Genomic DNA, 11,804 nt, shown 5'->3' with positions numbered 1-11,804 from the left:
TGCCTCTGGATGAACAGGACCCCAATCGATCGAGCCGGTTGGGGCTGGATGAACAGGACCCCATGGAGGGCTGGATGAACAGGACCACCCCATGGAGGGCAGGATGAACAGTAGACAGTGGAGGGCAGGATGAACAGTAGCCCGAGGAGGGGTGGTTGAACAAGAGCCCATGCAGAGGGCTGGTTGAACAGTAGCCGGTGGAGTAGCGCGCGGTGGAGGCTGGATGAACAGGAGCCCGTGGATGAACAGTCGCAGGTGGAGGCTGGAGGAGGTCGACGGTGGATGAACAGTAGCTCGCGGAGGCTGGAGGGGGTCGACGGTGGAGATGAACAGTATCCCGTGGAGTCCCGTTTTGCGGTATGCCACACCCCTCCTGATGAACAGGACCCCCGTTTCGACCATAGCGCTCCAACACAAGTCTGTTTCGTCCGTTTTGCGATACGCCACACCCCTCCCGATCAACAGGACCCCCATTTCGACCGTAGGAGGTCTGTTTCCTTCGTTTTGTGGTACGCCAGACCCCTCCCGATGAACAGGATCCTATTTCGAACGTGGTCGGTCGAACACAAGGTCGTTTACTCCGTTTTGCGGTACGCCAGGCCTCGTTTCTATCGCCTGTTCCGTCCAAGCCCTCCCGATGAACACGACCATGCATTCCGTTCCGACCCAGCCGATTGGCTCCCACGCGTTCCGTTGCCTCCCCATGAACACGATGCATTCCGTTGCCTCCCCATGAACATGACGCATTCTGTTGCCTCCCCATGAACACGACGACGACGATGTTTCTCCGTTCCGACCCAGCCATGTACACGAGCCCTGGCCGTACGTATGCGCGAGTAGGCGTTCGAGACCCCGCCCGTATGTACACATACGTGGCCATATTTTCTTTCTTGCACCCTGGCCGTTGTACGTACGTGTACATGCTACGTGCGCGCCTCTACTACGACACGTGCGTGCCTCTACATCGACCAGTATATATGTACGTACACGTTCGCGACCAGAATGACAATGCTACGTACGCTTCGACCAAGTGGGTCCCGACTGTCAGGCACTTCCTTGTGTGCGAAGATGTAGCTGGTGGGTCCCAGCAGTTAGGGGCAAACGTTTTTTGCGAAATACGATGGCCCATTCGATGGGTCCCCGCTGTCAGGTGGAGGAATAATTATTTTGCGCGTAATAAGGAGGCACTTCCTTGCTGCGGCCGGGACCCAGCTGTCAGCGTCTCCATGCACAGTACTCTTCCGATGGAAGTCGGTCATTGACCACATTGACCACGCCGCGCCGATAGCACCACGGCGGTGGACGACGGCGAGGCCTATGAAGGGGACGACGCGGAGCCGGGGAAGACGCGGCAGTGGAAGCCCGCGCGGAGAGGAGTACGAGGGTTCACTGGTTCGGCTGCGGTGTGAGTGAGGGACTCTTGTATTAGGGGGTATCCGGATAACCGGATTATATCCTTTGGCCGGACTGTTGGACTATGAAGATACAAGATTGAAGACTTCATCTCGTGTCCGGATGGGACTCTACTTGGCGTGGAAGGCAACCTAGGCAATACGGATATGTATATCTCCTCCTTGGTAACCGACCTTGTGTAACCCTAGCCCTCTCTGGTGTCTATATAAACCGGAGGGTTTTAGTCCGTAGGACAACATACAATCATACCATAGGCTAGCTTCTAGGGTTTAGCCTCTCCGATCTCGTGGTAGATCAACTCTTGTACTACCCATATCATCAATATTAATCAAGCAGGACGTAGGGTTTTACCTCCATCAAGAGGGCCCGAACCTGGGTAAAACATCGTGTCCCCTGCCTCCTCTTACCATCCGCCCTAGACGCACAGTTCAGGACCCCCTACCCGAGATCCGCCGGTTTTGACACCGACATTGGTGCTTTCATTGAGAGTTCCTCTGTGACATCGCCAGAAGGATGGATGTCTCGTCTCGTCTTTAAAGATGGTACTACTGTTGGGGGAGCTTTGGCTATCGGCTAAACTCTCTGGCTAGGCGGTTTCATCATGACCGCCTGTTCGACCGCCACGCCGACGATGACTTCTCGGGTCATTGAAAACAACCTCCACGTCAAATCGGCACTCGCTGAATAGATGGATCCGATGGAGCTCGCCTCCCTAAATGAGCTCTTGGATCGCATCGCTGCCCTGGGAGTCGCTATGGACTATGATCGGATTGGGCTTAAACCCGATCAAAGGGAGATTAACTCTCCTCCGGTCACCCATCATATTGCAGTGGTGGAGGAACAATGCGGCGACCTCTCCTCCATATTGAGGACCAACTATGTCCGGATTCCTGAGCTCTCCGAGCCGGATACCCGTTCGTGGGAGGATAGCATCCAATCCCTGAACTTAGAGTCAGGCAGCGGGCTAGGATTATCGGGCAACACCCCGGAACCAGAATTTCCAAAATGGGAAATTCCTCGGCCCCTGGATCCAAGATCGGGTAAGGGTTCGGATTCAATTACACCCACCCACCCAAACATAAGCGATCTTTCCCACATCAGGCAAGAGCCCCAGGAAACAATACATCACTATTGGGCCAGATTCCTCCTTGCGATGAACAAGGTTAAGGACTGTCACGAGGAAGACGCAATCTTATTTTTCTGCAATAATTGCACGGACAAGGGAATCCTTAACGCCATAAATCGCCGTGAGATATCACGCTTCGCTGACTTGGCGTCCATAGTACGAAAGTATGTGCGATGGAGAGTGTCTGGAAAACTGAAATAAACTTTTGGGATAATCCGGCCCTAAATACGAACCCAGTCCGAAATAAAAGGGTGCACTATCAAAAGACACCCGGGTCAACTACCAAAAAGCAAAAACCCTCTATAGGGCATGGAACCGTACTGGAGGGATGGCTCAATGGACCCTATAAAATTCATAGTACAGCGGATACAATACGAACGCACAACCTTAGAGCATGTTGGATACTCCGGCAGGTGGCCAAAAGTGGTGAGGATCTTCTTATCCCAAATGTCACAGAGCACCATCCCGTGGATAACAATACGGTGTTAACAGTCTTTGAGACATTTGCGTCAAATAATAGGCGCAAGCAAACACTCCGTAGCATGGCTGAAATCTGCCACGTAGCAGCATAAATCCATGGAGTGACACGGCTATTACCTTCAATGCCAGTGATGAACCTAAATTCCGAACAGCCCGAGCACCAGCCGCACTGGTCCTCAGTCCAATTGTGGACGGCTTTCGACTCACCAAAGTACTCATGGACGGCGACAGTGGATTAAACCTCATCTACGAGGAAACTCTTCAAAAAATGGAATTAGACTGGAGCCGCATTGAGCAAAGTAGCACAACCTTCAGAGGAATCATACCCAGTTGGGAGGCACGATGCGCCAGGAAAATCACACTAGATGTGGTATTCGGTACTCCAGATAATTATAGGTCCGAAGAAATTACATTCAAGTGGCCCCGTTCAGCAGTGGATACCACGCCCTTTTAGGATGTGAGGCATTCACGATCTTCCAAGTTGTACCCCATTATGGGTACATGAAGCTCAAAATGATCGGGCCCAACGGAATCATCACTCTCGCCAGTGATCCGGACACAGCACTCCGCGCCGAAAACAAAATAGCCGCACTGGCCCTTGAGGCATTATCCGAAGCCCTCTCGGCCGAGGAATTAACCACGCTACGCTCCATAGTGGACAGGGACGACGTGATACTCGATAAGAGATCCAAGCCCACCTCTTTTAAACCAGCGGATGAAATAGTCAAATTCCAAGTCCACCCAACGGACCCTACAAAAACAGCCTCCATCGGGGCACAGTTAAACCCCGCAGTGAACGCCGCACTACGAGAGTTCCTGCGCGAGAATTGGGACATATTCGCCTGGCACCCCTCAGACATGCCAGGAATCCCACACAGGCTGGCCGAGCATAGCCTCAATATCCTAAAGGGATTCAAGCCGGTCAAGCAAGCTCTTCGGCGTTTCTCCGAACCTAAGAGACAGGCCATGGGAGAGGAACTAGCCAAGTTATTGGAGGCAGGATTCATCAGAGAGATAAAACACCCGGACTGGCTAGCAAACCTGGTGATGGTACCAAAGAAGGATAAATCCTAGCGCCTTTGTGTCGATTTCAAGGACCTGAATAAAGCTTGCCCAAAGGATCCCTTCCCCCTCCCCCGCATCGATCAAATTATCGATGCTACCGCAGGACACGAGTCATTGTGTTTCCTCGACGCATACTCCGGTTACCACCAAATCAAGATGGCGGAGTCTGACCAAGCCGCAACGACATTCATCACACCATACGGTCCCTTATGTTTCAACACAATGCCTTTTGGGCTAAAAAACGCTGGCGCAACATATCAGCGCATGATTCAGACATGTCTAGAGAAACAAATCGGCAAAACAGTAGAGGCATACATAGACGATGTGGTCATCAAAACCAAGCACGTCGACTCTTTGATAGACGACTTGAGGCTCACATTCGACAACCTCCGAACATACGACATCAAGCCTAATCCGGAAAAATGCGTTTTCGGCGTACCAGCCGGAAAGCTCTTGGGTTTCATTGTCTCTAGTAGAGGTATTGAAGCTAATCCGACCAAAATCCAAGCTTTGTCACAGTTGGCTACCCCAACAGACGTCAAGCAAATCCAGAAGTTAACTGGATGTGTGGCGGCTCTAAGCCGCTTTATCTCCCGCTTAGGAGAAAAGGCTTTACCCCTTTATCGCCTCCTTCGGCGCACCGAACACTTTGAGTGGACGGACGCTGCCACAGCCGGATTGGAAGAAATAAAGGCCATTTTGACGACCAACCCAATCCTGGCCGCGCCAAACATCGGCAAACCAATGATGTTGTACATTGCGGCAACTCATCAAGTTGTAAGCGCAGTGCTCATCGTCGAACGAGAAGTTGCCAGACATAAATTCCCTCTTCAAAAGCTGGTATACTATGTATCCACTGTCCTCACTCCATGCAAATCACGATACCCACATTATCAAAAGATAGCCTATGCGGTATTCATGGCATCCCGGAAGCTGCGACACTACTTTCAAGAGTGTTCGATTATAGTAGCCTCGGAAGTGCCACTTAATGATATTATAAACAACCGCGACGCTACGGGCCGGATTGCTAAATGGGCCATTGAGCTCCTCCCGTTCGACATAACATACAAACCTCGACGGGCCATTAAGTCGCAAGTATTGGCCGACTTTGTCGCCGAATGGACAGAGGCCGAACTCCCTAAAGAGTACGACGCATACTCCAATTGGATCATGCACTTCGACGGTTCTAAAATGCTGGCTGTTCTAGGGGCTGGCGTCGTCCTGACGTCCCCAACCGGAGATACCATTCAGTACGTACTGCAAATATTGTATACAGACTCCAACAACGCAGCCGAATACAAAGCTCTGTTGCATGGTCTTCGGATGGCAGTCTCCATGGGCATTCAACGCCTGGAGGTGCGTGGGGATTCAAACCTTGCAATATCCCAAATAAATGGAGACTTTGATGCCAAGGATCCGAAAATGGCGGCCTACCAAAATGTCGTCCTTAAAATGTCAGCTCGGTTCGAGGGACTCGAATTTCACCATGTGGCTCGAGAAAACAATCAAGCGGCGGATATCCTCGCCCGCATCGGTACAAAACGCGATGTGGTCCCCCCAACATATTTTTGGAAAGGCTGTTCAAGCCATCCGTAGTATGGGAAGGGGACACCGGTAACAATAGTCCGGACCCGGCCAAAATGCCCGATACCGAATATTCTGACACAATCGGAGGCTCCGCCACCGAAATAACACCTTCAGCCCATGTAATAATGGCCATTATCGCCCCGTGGACAAAACCATTCCTGGTCTACCTAACTAGGTAGGAACTTCCGGAGGACCAAAATGAGGCACGCTGCATAGTGCGGCGATCTAAGGCCTACTGTGTCCACGAGGGAGAATTGTATAAAAAAAGCACTACCGAGTCCTTCAAAGGTGCATCTCCGAAGAGGAAGGGCGGAAACTTTTGGCAGAAATCCACACCGGACTCGGCGGTCACCATGCCGCAGCCCGGGCTCTTGTAAGCAAGGCCTTCCGTACAAGATTCTATTGGCCAACAGCCCGAGCAGATGCACAAGACTTGGTCCAACGTTCCGCCGGTTGCCAGCTCTTTGCAAATCAAAGCCACATGCCACCCACCGCCCTCCAAATAATTCCCATTACGTGGACCTTCACGGTCTGGGGGCTTGACATGGTTGGACCCCTTAAAGGGGGAACCCACAAGAAAAAAAATACTTACTGGTCATGGTGGATAAATTCACCAAATGGATAGAGGCCAAACCTGTTAAAACAGCCGAATCCGGACCAGTATAGACTTCATATCTGGGGTGGTACACCGTTATGGCATCCCCCACAGCATCATCACTAATAACAGCACAAACTTCATAGCCGACGAGGTAAAACTCTGGTGCAAAAAAATGGGCATCAAGCTCGATTATGCTTCAGTCTATCACCCACAAACCAACGGTCAAGTCAAGCGAGCAAACGGTCTTATAATGAGCGACATTAAACCCAGATTAGTGCGTTCCTTAATGGAGTCTAACACGCACTGGGTAGAGGATCTCGACTCCGTACTCTGGGGGCTGCGGACCACGCCGAATCGTAGTACCGGATATACACCCTTCTTTATGGTGTACGGCGCAGAGGTAGTCTTGCCTTGTGACATAATTCATGACTCACCTCGAGTGCGCATGTACGAAGAAAGAGAAGCCGAGCTTGATCGGCAGGACAGTCTGGACACCCTGGAGGAGGAGCGCGATGTAGCCAAAGCCCGTTCCGCATTTTATCAGCAACAGGCTCGCATATACCAAAGCAGAGAAGTACGGGCCAAAACTTATAACGTTGGCGAACTAGTTCTACGCCTACCGGACAAGAAAAAGAACAAGCTCGAGCCCAAATGGGAAGGTCCCTTCATTATTGACCAAGTTCTGACTGGCGGAGTGTACCGACTGCGGGATGCATCGACTAGTTGACTCGAGCCGAACCCATGGAACGCGGCCAGGCTCCAAAGATTCTACGCCTAGCACCGGACTCTATGTTCGTCCCCTTCCTTTGTCCATTTTTTGCATATACATTATCTGTCTTGTTTTTCTTTCTTCCTTTCTTTTATTCTTTCTCTAGGCCTTTAAGGGCCAACTTGTGCCTCGCTTGCACATTATAGATGCGCTAGCCACGCTCATCATACCTGGGGGATTCTTTTACAGAAGCTTAATTATTTATCTGGGCCTCAGGCCCTGCACATGTGTCATGCTTCCGCATGTACCTTTTTTCGCCATTATATGCATCGATATGACTTAAGTTTTGGCCAATCTGGGTTGCCTGGCTCTTATATTTATGCCCTACATTCCCGTTAATTCGGCTAGGGCATAAGGGGAGCACCTCTGCGATTGTTACTGCCGGGTCAGCCGGATGTGTACCTCAGACTGGGTGAAGCCGAAAGCTAGCGTTCTTAAGGGAATATTCGGTCGATGAACAAAAGATGATTTTTATTTATTGTCCTTATCTGCCCCCAGATGTTTCTCATGTGTTTCCTATCGCAGTCCAGACATGCACTTTAGGGCATGCTTACCTAGGGAAAGGAACCCTTAACGGAACTATTCTCCCTGGAAGATGTTTCTTACTACCCATGTAATATAACATAACTAGTTGGGCACTTGTCTGTTCAAGCACTTATGACCCCTATGCCTGGTCTCCACGCATGCCCCGGTTCTTATATAACTACGCGGGTATTCGGATACACTCCGGACTATCGGGTCCCGACGTTGAAGCGGAAAGGTCCGCCAAGACAAATGATCTACAATTCGGCTAGAAGGCATTATACATGTCACTTTCATTACATAGTCATGCAGACTGACTAAATTCCTCTTCTATACCATCCAACAGGCGGTCTAGCTTACAATCCTGTTGGGAATACTTTGCAGCTAATTCTACCTGCCCATAAACTAAGCTAACGGGGATCTCTTTTCCGTCGGGCCCCATAGGTCCGACCTCGGCCATGTGATTTGGGTCTGCCTTGGTATACCGCGTCTTCACCATGGCCCAGGCTTCTCTGGCACCCTATTGGCAGGCTGATATCTTCCGTAATCGGAAGCGCTACCGTGCTCCCTTGAGCTTCTCCGCAAGCTCTGCAACCCCTCTGGCAGGGAGACGGACGACCACAAGGCCTGGGCAACACCCTGCATCACCTGCCGAACTTGTTCGTGCAAATGTGACAGCTCGGATAGAAGATCACCCGTAGACCCGGGCATTTCCTCCGTGGGACGACCCGTCAGCATACCTACAGACATAACGCTGTTAGCCGGCTTCTTCGCCGAACTCCTTTAAAAGGATTCGTTCAAGCACTTACTGAAAATGCCGCGCCGAAGCCGCTTATTCTCCTTCTTGGAGTCTGCAAGCTGGCCCCGAACGTCTTTTAGTTCCACGCTCAGCTTAATATTGGCGTCTTGGAGATTGTTTTTCTCCCGCCTGACCTCAGGCGGCACGCGTTTGCCAGCCTCTAGCTGTCGCATAACATGCTGGTCCTCCGGATATTCTCCGGATTCATCTGCAACATCTGTTGTTAGATCTGTAGCCATGCCGCACATTATATGGTAACTATCATTCTTTAATGTAAATGTTACCAGCAGGTGACCTTTTCGGTTCCTGCAATGCGGCCACAGCAGCCCGTAGTTGGGTCTTGCATTCCTCTAGCTCCTTTGACAGCCTAGTATTCTTCTCTGTAAGAACCTGCACAATAAAGTTGATCCTTAAATCAGTTCTGCTAACAGTTTCAAGTCTCAGGGGCTACTGATACATATAAATCGTCAGATTTACTTACCCGTACATCCTTTACATACTGATCCGTGGCTCTGGCTAGACCATCTTGAGCAGCTCGGAGGTACGCCTCTCCAGAATTGAAGGCATCAAATGCCTCTGGTGAGAAACAAGCGTCACGGAGTACGGCCCGGCGGCGCCTATGATTCATGGCGCTTTCCACCTCCGAGTTTGTAGCGGATAATCTATCTGCATCCTCTGTAGGGGGATTATCCGGCGCCCGCCCCATATTGGCTTCCGCCTCTATGTCCGGTCCTGGCGCCCGGCTGGTTGAAGCGCGATTAGTAACATCGCCGGACATATTCCGGCGAGCGTTTTTTCTGTTAAAGAAACACGTGCGTCATTGTATTTCGAGAAAGATGGCAACGACGGAGCGGGGTTTGTTATACCTTTGGGCCGGCGTCTCCGTCCTGACCGCCTTCCTTTTTGGCCTACCCGGCCTCGGTGCCTCCTGTTGGCGCGTTGCTGCGGGTTCGGCAGGCCGTCCCGAATGCCTTCCCTGTAAAAATGCCATGTGTATATGGTGGGTGAAGTGTCTAAAACAGGATCCTAGTTTTGGAGTTGGGATTTTTTGGTTTTTCTTACGTGCGATGCAGGGAGCAGTCCGGGATAGTCGGCCGTAATGGCCACCATGGCATCGTCACAGCTTAACTGATAGAACTGCCGGTCTATCAGCTCCACGAATATGACCAAATCTTCTTCAAGTCCGGAGTCGAGGGCCTGGTCAGGGTCCTCTGGTTGTGGAGAAGGGCTGCTTACCTCCTTTATGGCTTTTCGCGGTTCCTGCCGCAAATTGGCAAGGTGAATACTTACGACAAATAATGCGGGAAAAATGGGAGCAGGGAGATATAACTTACCCAGCTTGGAGGATTGTACATGGAGAATCCATCCCGTGGCTTGATGCGGGTGAACTCCTCTTCCTCACCCTTGAACAATTCGGACAAAATTTTCGCTAAAGCGGCGGCATTGTCCGGACCCTTACGCCCGCAGCAGGTGGCGTCATCCGCCCCGTTGTAACACCACAAGGGGTGCCCATGATATTGAAGTGGTTTCACTCCCTGCATTATGCAAATCAACATAACTTCGATCACTGTCAATCCTGATCGAGCCAGTGCTTTAATTCGGTTCATCAGATAGAGGACTTCTCCATTGTCTTCCACCTGGGGGCTCCGTGGGCGCCAACTTCGGCGTTTCTTCAGAGGTGCATTGTTGAACTCAGGAAGACCCCGCAGAACAGGGTCCGGAAGGGGAACGTCCTCCATATAAAACCATTCTGAAGGCCAGTCTTCGAGTGACTTCTTCGGAGTACCGGACAGGTATCCGGTATCGGCGATGCACCATATTTCGGCTCCGCCCACTTGATAAAGTGACCCCCTCTGTGTGCGAGGGACGAGGCAAAATAGCCTCTTCCACAGCTCGAAGTGAGCCTCATAGCCCAGGAACAACTCGCAGAGAGCCACATAGCCGGCAATGTGTAGGATGGAGGCGGGGGTGAAATTGTGTAATTGGAGGCCGTAGAACTCCAGGAGCCCGCGGGGGAACAGATGAATTGGAAATCCGAGTCCCCTTAATAGATAGGGAACACGGCAGACCCGTTCCCCCATAGAGGGATAGGGAAAGCTCTCCCCTTGCTCCCCGCCATTATAGGTGGCAAGCCCGGCTCGAACGGGAACCATGTACGCCGGAGGGAGAAATCCCTTAGTCTGCAGTTCGACTAAACGACTGTGTGGGACTGAACACCTCTCCCAATCACCGGGCTTAGGGCTTTGGGGGCAGGAGGAGGAGCTGCGGAGGTCGGCCATGCTGGAATGGATCTTTTCGGAACGCGCTCTGATGGACTCTCGCTGGGGGAGGATGGTATGGATCGGATCTAAGGATCCCCATCCCTTTAATAGACAATTTATTTATCTGGCCAGGGGGCGAGTGTAAAAACGCCCTGGCGCCTCGTATTGGTTCAACGCGTGGGAGAAAGCCCTTATTGGGCACAGAAGCCAAGAGGTCCAAACATTTATGGATCGGACACTGCTTTACCAACGTTCGAAAGATGGAGAAGAACCTGCCTTGCAATGCCGAAGACAATACTGTGCGCCGGACTCATCGTCATTGAAGCCTGGTTCGGGGGCTACTGAGGGAGTCCTGGATTAGGGGGTATCCGGACAGCCAGATTATATCCTTTGGCAGGACTGTTGGACTATGAAGATACAAGATTAAAGACTTCGTCTCGTGTCCGGATGGGACTCTACTTGGCGTGGAAGGCAAGCTAGGCAATACGGATATGTATATCTCCTCCTTTGTAACCGACCTTGTGTAACCCTAGCCCTCTCCGGTGTCTATATAAACCGGAGGGTTTTAGTCTGTAGGACAACATACAATCATACCATAGGCTAGCTTCTAGGGTTTAGCCTCTCCGATCTCATGGCAGATCAACTCTTGTACTACCCATATCATCAATATTAATCAAGCAGGACATAGGGTTTTACCTCCATCAAGAGGGCCCGAACCTGGGTAAAACATCGTGTCCCCTGCCTCCTGTTACCATCCGCCCTAGACGCACAGTTCGGGACCCCCTACCCGAGATCCGTCGGTTTTGACACCGACAGTGAGGCTGCTGTCGCCGTAGGGCCTGGCCAGTGGTGGGAATAGTAGGGGGCGGTGAGGCCTCCGCGGCAGCACAGCCGGTCACGGGAGGCAGGACCATGCGGCACGATCGGCGCTGCTTTGGGAGGCTAGAGCAAGAAGACCAGAGGTTGAAGAAGCACTACGGCCGTTGGATGGACATCGTACAGTCACTAGAGCTATAAATCGTTCATATTGACTAAGTTGACAAAGCCCTTCGTCCCCGTCAACTTAGTAGGCCCACAAGTCAGCCTCCCACCAAGGTGGGTCCCAGCTAGCCGGGGGAGTATTCATTTTTTTGTGCGTAACAAGGAGGCACTTCTGGTGGGTCCGAGCTGACAGTGGGGGGAAC

The sequence above is a fragment of the Triticum dicoccoides genome, chromosome 7A (genome assembly GCF_002162155.2).
Source record: "Triticum dicoccoides isolate Atlit2015 ecotype Zavitan chromosome 7A, WEW_v2.0, whole genome shotgun sequence".
NCBI lineage: Eukaryota > Viridiplantae > Streptophyta > Magnoliopsida > Poales > Poaceae > Triticum > Triticum dicoccoides.
This window is presented reverse-complemented; position numbering follows the sequence as displayed.